Below are 14,243 nucleotides of genomic sequence, written 5' to 3' on the forward strand. Positions count from 1 at the left end.
ATTTTGAAATTATTGAGAATAAATGTTCATGCATTTCCCTGCTCTTTAACAGGCCTAGCTGCCTCTTGAATCTGAGAAAAAGTTATTACTGCTTCTAAATTTATATTCAATTTAATCAGTGAAAACCTTCTACACGAAGCCTGAAAAAAATCAGCTTGCTTAAATGAATAGTAAAGTGTTGCTATATTGGGAGACCAGAAGCATTTCTTCTCAAATATCAAATGCATTTGGTATTTATATATACCTATATTTATATATACTCTATATACCAAAAGATCCCTCTGTTAAAGTACTGAAGTTTGCAGATGATAAAACAGTGATCGGTCTCATTTGCATACAGACAGGAGGTTTAACAACTAGCCTTGCAGTGCAACCAGAACAATCTTGAACTAAATACACTCAAAACCGTAGAAATGATGGTAGATTTTAGGAGAAACTCTCCCATACTACCACCTCTTACAATACTAGACAACACAGTATCAACAGTAGAGACCTTCAAGTTTCTAGGTTCGATCTTATGTCAAGACCTAAAATGGACATCTAACATCAAAAAGTTATCAAAAATGCACAACAAAGAATGGTCTTTCTGTGCCAACTCAGAAACCTCAAACTGCCCAAGGAGCTGCTGATTCAATTCTACAGAGGAATTATTGAGTCTGTCATCTGCACCTCTATAACTGTCTCGTTTGGCTCTGCAACCAAACAAGACAGACACAGACTTCAACAGTCCTGTATACTGCACGAGTCAAAAAGAGGGCTGTGAAAATATCTACAGACCCCTCACATCCTGGACATAAATTGTTTCAAAACACTCAAAACGCTATAGGGCACTGCACACCAGAACAACTGGACACAAGAACAGATTTTTCACGAGGGTCATCACTCTGCTAAACAACTAATTCCCACAACACTGTCAACTCATTTACTAAGACTGTATTACTATTATTCCTCTCATCCTTCCTAATACCTATCTCTTCCCACTTATGACTATAACCATGTTGCTTGTATCTTTACAATTTATATTGTTTTGTTTCCTAGTATGATTTGATTGCTTATTAGTAACTTGTGACTATCAGTAAGTGTTGTATCTTGTGATTCTTGATGAATGTATTTTTTTCCCTTTTATGTACACTGAGAGCATATACACCAAAGACAAATTCATTGTGTGTCCAATCACACTTGGGCGATAAATAATTCTATTCTATTCTATTCTATTCTATTCTATTCTATTCTATTCTATAAATTGAATACACACACACACACAAACACAGAGGAACTTTAACATTCTTTCTCTTTGTTGGTCAAGACTAAGTACAAGTAGTCCTCAATTTACAATCTAATTTCAGTGACTGTTCAACGGCACTAAAAAAAGTGACATTTTTTTCATACTTGCAACCATTGCAGTATGCCCATGATCATGTGATCAAAATTCAGACACTTGGCAACTGACTCATATTTATAACAGTTGCAGTGTCCTAGGGTTATGTGAACACCTTTTGCAATCTTCTAACAAGTTAAGTCAATGGGGAAGTCAGATTCAAAATACAGATAACACAGCGCTTATAACTGAACAACTGCAATAATTCATTTAACAACTGTGGCAAGAAAGGTGCTAAAATGGGGCAAAATTCACTTCACAACTGTCTCACTTTGGAACAGAAATTTGGGGTTCAGCTGTAGTCATACATCAAGGACTACCTGTACCATGTTAACAGTCCTGCAAATATGATGTAAGGATTCTTTTTTTTTTTAAGTGATCCTATTCCTAGGTTGCTGACTTCCGTGTTTTATGGTAAAGAGTAATTGCATTTTATGGCACAAGCCATTTGGGGGACTGGTGGGGGGGGGAAGAGGAGTAAAACTATTGTGTTAACAAGATGGATCTTCATCTTCTTCATCTTAGGATAACTTTCACCCTTCCAGGAAGAGCAATATAGATTATTCACACACTGTCAGGGAGGAAATTGAAGAACTCTTACTGAATGCTTTGTAACCTTCCACCATGACCCAGTACCTTTTTTACTGGAATTAAGGCTTTCTTGAAGCAAAATGTGCATGACAGCCATGTCACCTCATCTTGCACATTTTATCTTGAAATTAATTGGATTTAATTGAGTTCAATAAGGTTTAGCTTCCAGCAATGTTTCTTATCGACCAGAATGAAAGAAAAACCTAAAATCTTTATTTTCTCTGACATAGTAGCAATTAAATAAATCAACACTGAAGTTTTTATAAAGACAGAGGGAGAGAAGAACAGTTACCTACTAATATTTGTTGATCAAGCTAATTCATTTTTTAAAAGCACAATCTCAGCCAGTCTTCTAGGATCCTGAAGATTTGCTCAAATAAACAAGTCGTATTAATTACCCTAAGTAAACCTTAGAATGTACAGTATGGAGCAATTCCAATTTATGGTATAATGTATTACTTATTTATTCAAACATCTGCTTAGTTGTAGGTGTGCATATAAGTACATTAAGATTGTGCACATTGAATAGAACAGAATAGAATTTTGTCATAATAAGAAAAAATAAAATACATTCATCAAGAATCATAAGATACAACACTTAGTGATAGTCATAGGTTAACCATTATTATCAGTAAACCATTGTGTGCATAAAGCAACCCATATTCCCACATTAGTAAAATTGCCAGATTCTTTTTATTTCACCACGCTTTTTATTGATTATATTCCTGGTTCCCTAAATATAATTTTCCTGTATTGTAGGTTTCATTCTTCAAGATGGCAGGTAGGACAGGCCAATGCTAGTCCTTATCCCTGTGAATGTTGTTGGAAATAAACCTTCTTAACTGAGCCCAAATTACTAAAATTTAAAATTTCTAAGAAATAAAATTACCTCTTTTTATTTATAAGAAATAAAAGTAAAAATGAAATATTCTTAAAAAAAACTTTATATCAGAATAGTGTTTCCCAAAGTATCAATATCCCAAAGTGATCAATAATTGATAAAGATTTTTCAGTGAGGCAAACCGATTAAATTTACCTGTGATACAAGATTAGAAGGCTTTGATGAATTAAAAGTAGGTAACAGACACAGAAACCATGTCCTATGTACAAAAATGGTTGGTGTTTAATCTCTTATTAACTATGAATAGCTAAAAGTTCATAAATAAAGCAAGCAAATAAAACTTATGATTGCCTTTTAGAAGCTTAATTCACACTGGGAGCAGTTGCATAACAAAACTTGGGACTGTCCTGGAATGAGAAATCCAACTTGACACTCACAGGAAATTGTCCTGCATCAAACCCTTCTAGCTCTTTGTCTATGGAGATTCTCAGTCATCTAAGTTATGGTTGGCTATGGTTCTTTGAAGACATTTCACTTCTCATCCAAGAAGCTTCTTCACCTCCCCACCATCCAGTCAGAGCTGATGAGAAGTGAAACATCTTTTTAAAAAACCTCAAAGTCCAGTTGCTTCTTGAATATAGTACCTTTGGGACAGTGTTTTTCAAATCTGGCAAGAATTGTGGACTTCAACCAGAACTCCCTAGACACCTTGTTTCCCCAGTTTACTGGTTGGGAAATTCTGGGAGCTGAAGTCCATAATTTTTAAAGTTGCCAAATTTGAGAAACACTGCAGTCTAACTATTTATGATTGTAGATTTTCATTGGTTGATGGTTCTGACCATTTCTCCAAAATATTAATTTTGAATTATAAATTAGGGGGGTTGGGTTTTTTTGGTGGTAATGGGGGATATCACCAATCCTTTTTCAGCAGAGTGATCTAGTTCTATATAATTAGCAACTTCAGTTACTTTGGCTGAGAAGTTGGCACTCCAGGAATAGAAATGTTTTCCTTTTCTCAAGGGAGGGTGTTTTATTTCATTAAGGCCTACTAGTCTTTGTAAGCACTGTACTAAATTCGGCTTGATCGGTTGCAAAGTAGGCCATTTCGTCTCGTTCTGGACGATTTGGGGCTGTTAAAAAGCCGCAAACCAACGCGTTAAAAAAAACCAACAGGCTCATTTTATTTGTAACGCACCTGTCGTTTTCTAGCGTTGAGTTTTATTTCTCAAGGGCCTCTCCCAGCTTTCACACTACGGCGTCTCTTCATTTCGGTGCATGTGTCTATGAGGCTACTGCGTATTATTTGATCTTTAAAAAGACTCCTCGGCGCTTTCCATTGCCCCACCGCCTCAAGCTGGGCAGGCCTCGTCCTTCCATCTCAGGCGGCCTCGACCCGCCTGAGAAACGCCCCGTCTGTTTTCTAAGCTGCACCGGCAACGAGAAAAACCCAAAGGCGCCTTCTTGCGCCAAGAAGACCGAAGAAATAGCAACTTCTTCGTGCTTTCTTACATCCATCTTACCTCCATCACGTCACGGTCATCCCCAACAATTAAAGAAAAAAAAAGCCGCTGCTTTTCCATTGCAGCGACTCCTTCCTATTTGAATGGACTTAAGGGCTGGCGGGCAGGTAAGCGTGCCCAAAGTTGCGCCCTGGAGGAGAGACAAGAGAGCGACCCAGAGGGCCTTACCTGCAAGGGAAGAAGACATGAAAGAGGCCAAGGCCTGGGGGGTAAAACTTGAGCTTGTTTAACCAGCCTAGTTGGCCTCAAGACCTCCCCGCAGGTAGGAGGACCAGAGTCCGGCGGAGACGTGCGCGCCCATCTGCCCGCGCTCCCCAAAGATACCCCCGGGCGCTGCGCCCGCGGGCCAAGATGGCGGGAGCCGTTTGGAAGAGGCCTGGAAGCGGCAAGGGAAGGAATCCGCGGCGACCCTCTTCCCGCCCTGGGAGCTGCTATGGCTGCGCTCCGCTGCGCGGTTTCTGGATCCGCCGCCCGAGCGCCGCCAAGTCCCCCCAGGAGACGCGCGAGAAGCCGGCAGAGCCGCTTGCCTTGTGTTTGGGCTGCCATGGTGACAATGCCCTGCAAGCGGAGAGGGAGGAAAGTTGCGCCTCTGCTTCGGAGCCGGGGCTGAGCATCCCTGGGTGCGGGGAAAGGCCCGCAGAGTTTTTTTAGAGCTGGAGGCCAGGGAGAGGGCACCAGGTTGTGGAAGGTTGCTCTTTGCCTTCCCCCTCATAGATAGATAGATATAGATAGATATCGACAGACAGACGGACACGGTAAATAGGTAGGTAGGTAGGTAGGTAAATAAGATTGATAAGGTAAAATAATTGATAAAACAGGTTGATAGACTAGATGGATACATACTCTCCCTATATAGGTAATCCTCTCCCTATATAGGTAGTCCTCAGCTTATTAAGCCCCAAATTTCAGTTGCTAAGCAAAACATTTATTAAGTGAATTATAATTATATTAGAATCTTACCAATTATAAGTTAAACATCTCTAAATAAGTTTTAAAGAACACAGGGAATAAAGTCAGCCAGCTTCCTTGGGTAAATATATTATGAAGAAAATTCACTCAGTATATATTCTTCCATTAGGCTATCATTGACATAGAATTTATATAATACAGGCAGTCCCTGGATTAACAATGAGTTCTTTCCTAAGTCTGTCTTTAACATGTATTTATAAGTAAGTTGGAACTTGGACTCGTTATGACTGGGCTGCTTATTACAGATAGCCCTCAATTTATGAGCACAATTAAGCCCAAAATTTCTGTTGCTAAGCAAGAGAGTTGTTAGGGAACTTTGCCCCATTTTGCAATCTTTCTTGTGACAGTACATTACTGCACTTGTTAAATTAGTACCACAGTTTTTAAGTGAAACTGGCTTTCCCTTTGAGTTTGCTTGTGAGAAGGTAGCAAAAGCTGGGGCACTACAACTATATAAATATAAGTCATTTGCCAAGCATCCAAATTTTGGTCACATGATCATGGGAGCACTGTAATGGTCATAAGTGTGAAAATGGTTATGTCACTTTTTTCCAATGCCATTATAACTTTTGTCATTAAATGAATTGTTGTAAGTTGAGGACTGTCTGTATAGAATCTCTCTAGCTTCTTGGCAGCTAGCAGGGTTGCTGTTATGGGGATGGAGGGAAAAGGAGAGAGCCTTAGGCATGTTGCTTTGAGCTTCTGTGCAAAATCATAACACTGTAAGCATCCTGATGGATCTTGTCTTAAAAGATATCCCAAGCATCACTGAGCCAACTTGGTCTGGTCTAGAAAAAAGGGAAAAGAGATTGGAGTTGGTAGCATTGAGATGGAAGGGTGCCAAAAAACAAACAAACCCACCCCAGGGTTTGGTTGGGAGGTGGAAAACTTTGCAAAGTCACTTTTCAGAATGAGATGGGTGGCATATAAATTTAATAAATAAATTAATAAAGGGTAAGCCACTTACGAGCTGTTGCTAAGCAAAGTTGAGATCTCCAAGTCTGAATTAAGCCCCTATGCACAGGTATAGGTAAATCTATATTTCTTCTCCCTCATGTTTATGGAAGCCATAATCTGAGGTGTTGTATTTATCCCAGAAATCGATGTATATCTATTTATTGTACCAAAAAAGCTCTAATCATTCTTCTCTATTTCTGGTGTGAGAAGGAAAAACATAAATGGCTTTTTCCTGTTAATACATAGAATACTTTTAGATTTTATTTCATTTTATCTACAATTGATGAGATAAGAAGACCTTATCCCCATGTTGTCCATCTCCTTAGATCTGGTTTTAGGCATAATTTTTACATTTTTGATGTGCATAGCTTTAACATTTTAAATGCTTTTCTATTTATCTTTTTATGTTTGCAAGCCATCCAGAGTCAGAGATTTGGATGACATATAAATTTAATAAATAAATTACATGTTTGTTGTGGCAATGTAACTGTGAAGGGAAGGAATATGGCTTTGGGCTCTTCAGATTAAGATTAGGATGTATTTAACAGAACAAACCCTGGATAGAAATTGTGATGTCTGGTTTGAACACGTATCTCATTCTGAAAAGTGAATCTGCCTTTATTCCACAGACACAGAATATAATATTTGAAGAAAAAGAGGAGCTGTTTAAAAAGAATTTTTAAAAATTCAAATAGAAATGAGCAATATTATTTTAGAAAAAGGGAAGTTACTAAAATGTTTTTGCCTACCTGTTTTGTCTTTTTTTGAATTTTATTTTTTATAATTTTTATTTCAGATTTCACTTTAGTGTAAAGTTTATGTGTATTCCTTTTTGTTTTTTGCTTGTTTATTTAATAAAAATAGATGAAAAAGGGAAAGAAGATAATGTTATGAATCATAATTCATAATGCAATCCCTTTCCACTGCCCATGCTTGCTGGGGCAGGTGAGAGTTAGATTTTAAAATAAATCCCTATCAAGTAATAGTCTTTTCATATATCCTGCTCAGCTAAAATTCTGTCTGGGTTTGGCTCAATGAACATGATTGTGGCTTAGATTCCCAAGGCTGCCTGTCATTAAAAAAAAAAGTAGTTTATTTGATCATGCTGATGCCTCATAATTAATGTGAATTTACTAGAATTTCTCAAGTTCATATGCAACAAGGAACTCTTGTTTTCCAAATTTCTGAGCATGAGTGGCAAAAGGGATGTACCCAAAATTCACTATGTCTAGTGCATCTAATTTTGAACTATAGGTTCGAGTTGTGCTCAGATTAACCAGGGATGTTACTTAAGAGAGAATATCTAATCTCTGGTATGTGTTGGGTTCTGATTTTTAGAGCTGAAAAGGAGAAACAAGGCCATATCAAATGCCCATTCCAGACATTTTCAAAACATTAAGATGGTGACCAGAATGATTTTTTTACTAATTTACAATCACAAGAATGATGGTGAAAATGCTTGCAAACACCATTGTTCTTTAAGGCTGAAAATGATAGAGTTTGCCAATGTTTTCCCCTCCAAAAGACCCCAGCAATTCTGCCCTTCTGAGGAAAAATCCCTAGTGAACAGAAGTGTTCTGAAAGTCTCAGATGCTGGCATTCACTAGCATTTTTACCAGATATCAGATCCAGTCCTATAACGTGCAAGATAATTTATCTTCTTTGCATGGAGGAGAGGGGAAATCCTTTGGTTTGCCAGGAAACGGACCTCAAATCCAGTACTTTGTCCACTTGCAACATTTCCTGACAACTTCCCCATTGACTTTCTGGGGAAGCCAATAGAGAAGATTGCAAATGGCGATCACATGATTAAAGGGCACTTGTTGACCAGTCGTAAATGTGAACAGGTGGTCAAGTGCTCAAAATGTGGTCATGTGACCAGAGGGGTGTCTGGCATGACATTTGACAACAGCCCAGAAATGCTTGACAAAGGCTGTTCTGACTGTAAACTGTCATTAAATGACTGGTAATAAGCTGAGAACTATCTGTACTTGAGTAAATGAAGTACATTGATGATTTTCTTATTTTCTCATATTGAAGGGAATGGATAAAACTCAGCTTTTTCTTATATCTGAATAAATGCAATTGAAAGCTTCTTCAAACTATCTTTCTTAATATGGGATTATCAATGACTGAGAAGTTGAGAATGTTGATCGGGGTGGGAGGCTACCGGTTCGGCCCGGTTCTATAGAACTGGTAGCTCTGAAAAGCAGCAGACACTGAACCGGTTCTGTGCGACAATCTTTTGGTCGTCTGTTTGGCCCACCCACTCACCTGGGCTCTTGGCTGTCCTTTATTTCCTCCTTTTTCAACATCACTTGCTTTGCGCGGCACAGCTGAGGTTGAAAAAGCAAGAAAGAAGAGGATTTTCAAATGTTGCGCACTTGCGTGCAGCACTTGTCAGCTGTACGGGCGACATAGCTGATATTTTTTATGAATGCTGTACACGTGCATGCAGCACCCACGCACAAAACGCACTGTTACCAAACAGTAACACCAGTTGAATTCCACCTCTGATGTTGATAATAGACCGAAAGCCTTCACAGAATATCAATGCATTATAATTAGACTACTGTTTAAAAAGGAAAAGATTCTTCAGCAATAAGATAAATAATTGATACAATGATAATATGTTTTAGTTTTAAATATTCTGTTTAAATATTCCAGTCTTTGAATTTGATTACATCAAACTAAAGTATGGTTATATATTCTTAGCAACAAGGGCAGCTGTTACAATTCTGAAATTCGTGCATTCATAGGAACAATTCTGATCTGTCAAAATAGGACTCTAATCATGTCTGTTGTCAAAAGAGATCTGACAGAGAGATAAGCAATATCAAACTTGCTTTTGTTCAGAATTACAAATGAGCTTGCATTTGGCTTTTTCCCTTAGATATTTTTTTTCAAAATAGAAATATGTTTTTAGTTTAGCCTCTCTATCAGTGATGTGCAAATGTTTTGTGGTTGCTTCAAAAACATTTTTGAAGCAACAAGAAAAGGTCACAGGGAAAAAAAATTAGAAACCACATTTTCATTAAAGGAAATCTTACCAAGTAATGACTAGATTTCCTGCTGCCAAAGTTACATTTGATATCGGTGCATTGTATAGTTTAGAAGATAAGAATAGCTCAGCTAGATCAGACAAGGCTTATCTCGTACAGCATCCTATTTCTCACAATGCCAAATAAATATCAGCAGAAAGCCCATAAGCTAGGTTCACTTTTCCTCCAATTCCTGTGATATAATCTATATACTACTAAAACTCTCATTGTGTTTATTTGTTTGTCTGCTTGTACCCTCAAGTTAGCCTGAACAGTGAATTAAACTGCAATAATTTTTGAATCAAGGTACATAAAAATCTGCTAATTTAGAGAATGTGTAAAAATAATCTGAAATTGATTATTCTTGTGGAACTGAAATTTCCATGATGTGTGGTTTTGTTCACAAAGGTGTGGTTGGTTCAGCATCCCCGCAGTCATGTGATCATAATTTCCGATACTCCCTGCCAGCTTCTTACAAGCCAAGTCAGTGGAGAAGCCGGCAGGAAATCGGAAGTTTCTCCCGTCCCCACTGCATTTTTGTCCTCCCATGGTCTTTTTGTTTTATCTGTTTAGACAAGTAAATATTGTCCTATTGTTGAAGTTCCTTTGCCACGACAATTATTTTTTCTATTTCACAGGACCATCCAGCATTGGGGTTAAAAAAAAATGGTCAGCCTAAAATTTAATGTTCGTTCTAGTCACATCAGATCATACTAGCTTCTCTCAAAGGGGAACCCAACAGTCACAGGGTTGCTTAGTTTTTTTTCTAAAGTAACCATAAGTACTTGGGCAGCAAACAAACAAACAAAAGTTCCCTCAAAAGTTCAAAATTGTTTATGTTTGGGGAAAGAAAAAAACATTTAAAATTACTTGGTAAGTTATATATTGCAGCTTCAGTTACATTCATATTTACAAAGGAGCTGAATCTATTGAATACACAATAGTTTAGGCTATCCATTATTTGCTCGCCTGGAGATAAACGCTACGGGAAACAATGAATTTAGTAAAAAATTAGAGTAGAAACCACTCCAGTGTTTGACCTCCCTGGGAGGAAAAAACTAATCTAGCGCTGAAAATAATACAGGTCCTTAATTCTTACCTTAGAAAAACAAGCAAATTTCCCTCTATCGAAGTTTATGAAAAAGTCTCTTTTTGTCAATGTTTCTCAATATTGGCAACTTTTGTGTGGACTACTGAATCTGCAGGAGGGTTACTAAATGTTGCTTGATTGCTGTTGCTATGTAAAGCTTTGGCTCTGTTACAGTTACTCTGAACGATATTTGTGCTGTTTGGGTATGGAATAGCTTGTTTATTAATTTTTTGAATAATTTTATATTGTTTTCCTGCCATATTTTACCTATGCATATTGTATTATACACTAGAAATAAAGTACATATTCATAGTCACATAAATTACATTGATGTAATTTTCATGAAAAACTTAATACTCTTGGGAGAAAAATCCAACAGCCAGTGGAGTCTCAGGAAGGGGGAAAAAAAACACGGTGTGTTGCCTTGGAGGTTTGTTTGTATTTCATGGTTCAAAACCATCCATCTCCTTTAGAGAGAGGCTCTTATGAAAGCCAGTCTGATTAGCCACATTAAGTACCTCTGGCATATTTTGACTTTTGGAAAAGCTGGCACCCTGGAGAAAATGGCTAGTTATGCAATCACTACCAATAAAGGAGAATATCTGCACCTGACTGAGCAGAGATTAATTCCAAGATTAACATCAGACCAACAATCAAATAATATCCCAATCAAGGAACTGCCAGACAAGCCAACAATAAATGGCTCAACCAAAAAGCCTCTTAAGACTACTCCCACCAACACTGACAGGACAAGGCACTAGAATATAAACTGAAAGCAAGCCCCATTCCTTACTAGCATTGATAATGTTACGTAGATTGGGTAATGAAATGTCTGCAAGAAAACAACCAACCAGAGTGCACCAAGGATGCAATCAGAGGTGGTATTCAGCAGGTTCTGGTCAGTTCTGGAGAACCAGTAGCGGAAATTTTGAGTAGTTCGGAGAACTGGCAAATATCACCTCTGATTGGAGATTTTACAGTATCCTTCCCCTGCCTGTCCACCAAGCCATGCCTACAAAACCGGTAGTAAAATTTTTTGAACCCCACCACTGGATGCAATGTAATGACTTTCCCATAACATAAACTTTATTTTTGCCCATCTGTGGCAGTAAGCTCATTTAATCAATTATGATTTCTTTGATCACTTGCATTAGAATTAACTGGGTGTGAAAAACCAGTATTCACACAATCTCTTTAACAAATCTTACTCTCAAACATAAAACCTCATTAAGTATTTCTTCTAGTCCTTATGTCCAGTAGCACTGGACATTCTTCCTCTTTATATCAATCAGAAGGCAGTAGAATTGGACCTGTTTCTGTTTTCTCCTCTGTACACAACTATCTAATCTGGTTGCTACACCCAGGCCCACTTCCCACCATTGCTTCATTCCCAGATTTCTAGAATTAAAGGTTCCACCCTTGAAATATATTTGCTTTTTTCAGAATGTGCAGTTGTGGTTGAAAGAGGAGGTATTTGGAAAATCTAGGGAGATAAACCGATGAAATAAATTGAAAGGAGAAATATGTGTCACTGCATTGTAGAAAACAGAATAATTTTTCTCAAGCCAGGCTAAACTGAAAATGGCTTTTGCTCCTTTGATGTAACATTCAAGACCCAAAATAATTAAAAGTCCACCACACTTTTAGACAGAAAGCTCAGCAAAATTATGTGCAAAGGCCTAGGGTGAACAAATCCATCACATAAGAAATTACGATAAACAGAGACAATCATGTGTTCACCAAAGGTCAGCGCAATGCACCAAAGCCAATGGATTAATGCATGAATAACATAAGTAATGAAATGCAGATGGGCCAAAATCTGAAAGTCACCCACTAAACGTAGGCACAGAAGCTAACATTTGAAATGCAGAATGCTAAGAAGGAGCAGACAAGGTTACCGAAGAAAAGAACAGACTTCTCCCAGCTTAGCCTTTATAGAATCAATAGCTTTAAAAGCCAACATAAAAGTTCCATTGACATTCAATTAAGATCCAATTACTAGGTTTGAATTCCTTTGCCTTCGTTATCCCTTGAGCCCCCTAAACCAACTAAAATGCCTGCAGTAGTTGATTGTTCAAGATGAGAGAGTGAAATAGCCAGCCTAACATTCCATTTTGCATAGCATAGAGTACATAGTTGTTTACACGACTGGGATGCAGCCCTTCCAATCCTGAAGATAGGAATTACACAAAATTATCCACGTGCTTTTACCCAATCTTTGAGGACAACCTCTCCCCCCACACAGTGGTCTCCCTGTTGTCCAGTACTGATTCCACGGATTACACTAGGGCTGATAAAGTAATGGAGATTCTGCGATATGAAGATAGAAGAAACAAAAGTAGTATACATCTTCCCATTTCTAGAACTGCAATTATAAAACAAAAGCAGAACACAGAATAACAGAGTTATTACCATATGCTGTCTGGGGAATTCTGGGAGTTGAAGTCCACACATCTTAAAGTTGCCAAGGTTGGGAAACCTTGGCCTTACAGGCTCTCTTTTCTTTGCTGGAACTCGACATGGTCAGCAGAAGCAGGGGCAATGACATGCTGATCCCCCTACAATTTAATTCCAAACCACAACAGTTGGGCACAGTGTGGGATGTAGTTTAGTGCCTTTGAGAGTACTGGAAGAAGGAAGGACATATTTTCCTACTGTTTACATAACAGAACCAATTACCTCTGTAACGCAATGAGGGCTGTGAGGAAGACAATAATAGCAGCTAAGAAAAAGGAGCTTTTAATTTAGCTGCCAAACCTAAGGATAGGTAGCCCCAACAGAGCAGTAAGCTATGATGAACTGTCAGTTTGGCTGGCTGTTCTCATTATTATCACATACAGTAACGAAAGACTCCAAAGGGAAACGATTTTTACAAAATGGCTTCATCTTTTCAGCTAATGGCAAAAATAAGTTATTCTTACTCTTTCAGTAAGTTCAAATTGTTTTTTTTTCCCCCAAGTCTAAAATATGCCTGGTTTATATGGGTAATGCCAGGTGCTTTGAAAATAGGTTCACCCAACAATGCTGTAAGGCAGCCTGCCCAGATTAGCATCTTCCGGTTGTGTTGGACTACAATTCACATCATACCCACCTGTTGAGAATAATGAGAGCTGTACCTTTGAAGGATGCCAATTGGAGACATTTGCTCTAGAACAGGGGTGTCAAACTTGATTTCATTGAGGGCTGCATCTTGGTTGTGTTTGTATATCTTATGATATATGATGAATGTATTTTATGACAATTATGATCATGATTTATCACTTGTTGCTTGTATGTATACTGAGAGCTTATGCACTAGAGACAAAATCCTTATGTGTCCAATCATACTTGGCCAATAAAGAATTCTATCTATCCATCCATCCATCCATCCATCTATCTTCAAGACTTGGTTATGGCGAGTTGTTCATTTTAGACTTTTTGTTGGGGTTATAGCCAAGAGTCCTAAAGTCAAGATTTATCCCCTTCTCTTTGTCTCAAGGAGACAAAAATCAAGAAGCATGTTATTGTTCTTTATTAATGAAAACTAATTAAGTGGGGGAACACCATTGTTAAGAGTGAAATGCTTGAGAGAGAATGACGGAGAGATTACATGCTTTCAATGCAGTTATTTATATTGGAAACATGGGACCAGATATTGGCCTAACAAGTATTTATCATTTGTAAACAGTAGATGCCATTAGCTGATCACAAATGGGAAAGAATTGTGACTATGGAAAATTGCCAAATGCCCTGTTATATACATGAGCACCGTCAAAAGAAAAAGAAGTACTGTAGCAGTCCTCAATTATGGAGCTCTGACATTCTGCAAGTAACTCACTGTTACATAATAAGTAAAACATTACCACTCTACTTTTAC

At 38.0% G+C, this 14,243-nt stretch overlaps 1 long non-coding RNA gene across 1 annotated transcript in view; it reads left to right on the top strand.

Moving 5' to 3' along the window:
• The first annotated feature begins 4,323 nt into the window (after nt 1–4,323).
• The window catches only part of LOC148126811 (uncharacterized), a 56,400-nt gene continuing 46,480 nt past the window's right edge, over nt 4,324–14,243 (top strand). The window contains exon 1 of the long non-coding RNA XR_015741590.1: nt 4,324–4,910. This is a non-coding gene — a long non-coding RNA (uncharacterized LOC148126811). The remainder of the gene's footprint in view (nt 4,911–14,243) is intronic.

The sequence above is a fragment of the Pseudonaja textilis genome, chromosome 2 (genome assembly GCF_049901715.1).
Source record: "Pseudonaja textilis isolate UNSWEBS1 chromosome 2, rPseTex1.2, whole genome shotgun sequence".
NCBI classification, from domain to species: domain Eukaryota; kingdom Metazoa; phylum Chordata; class Lepidosauria; order Squamata; family Elapidae; genus Pseudonaja; species Pseudonaja textilis.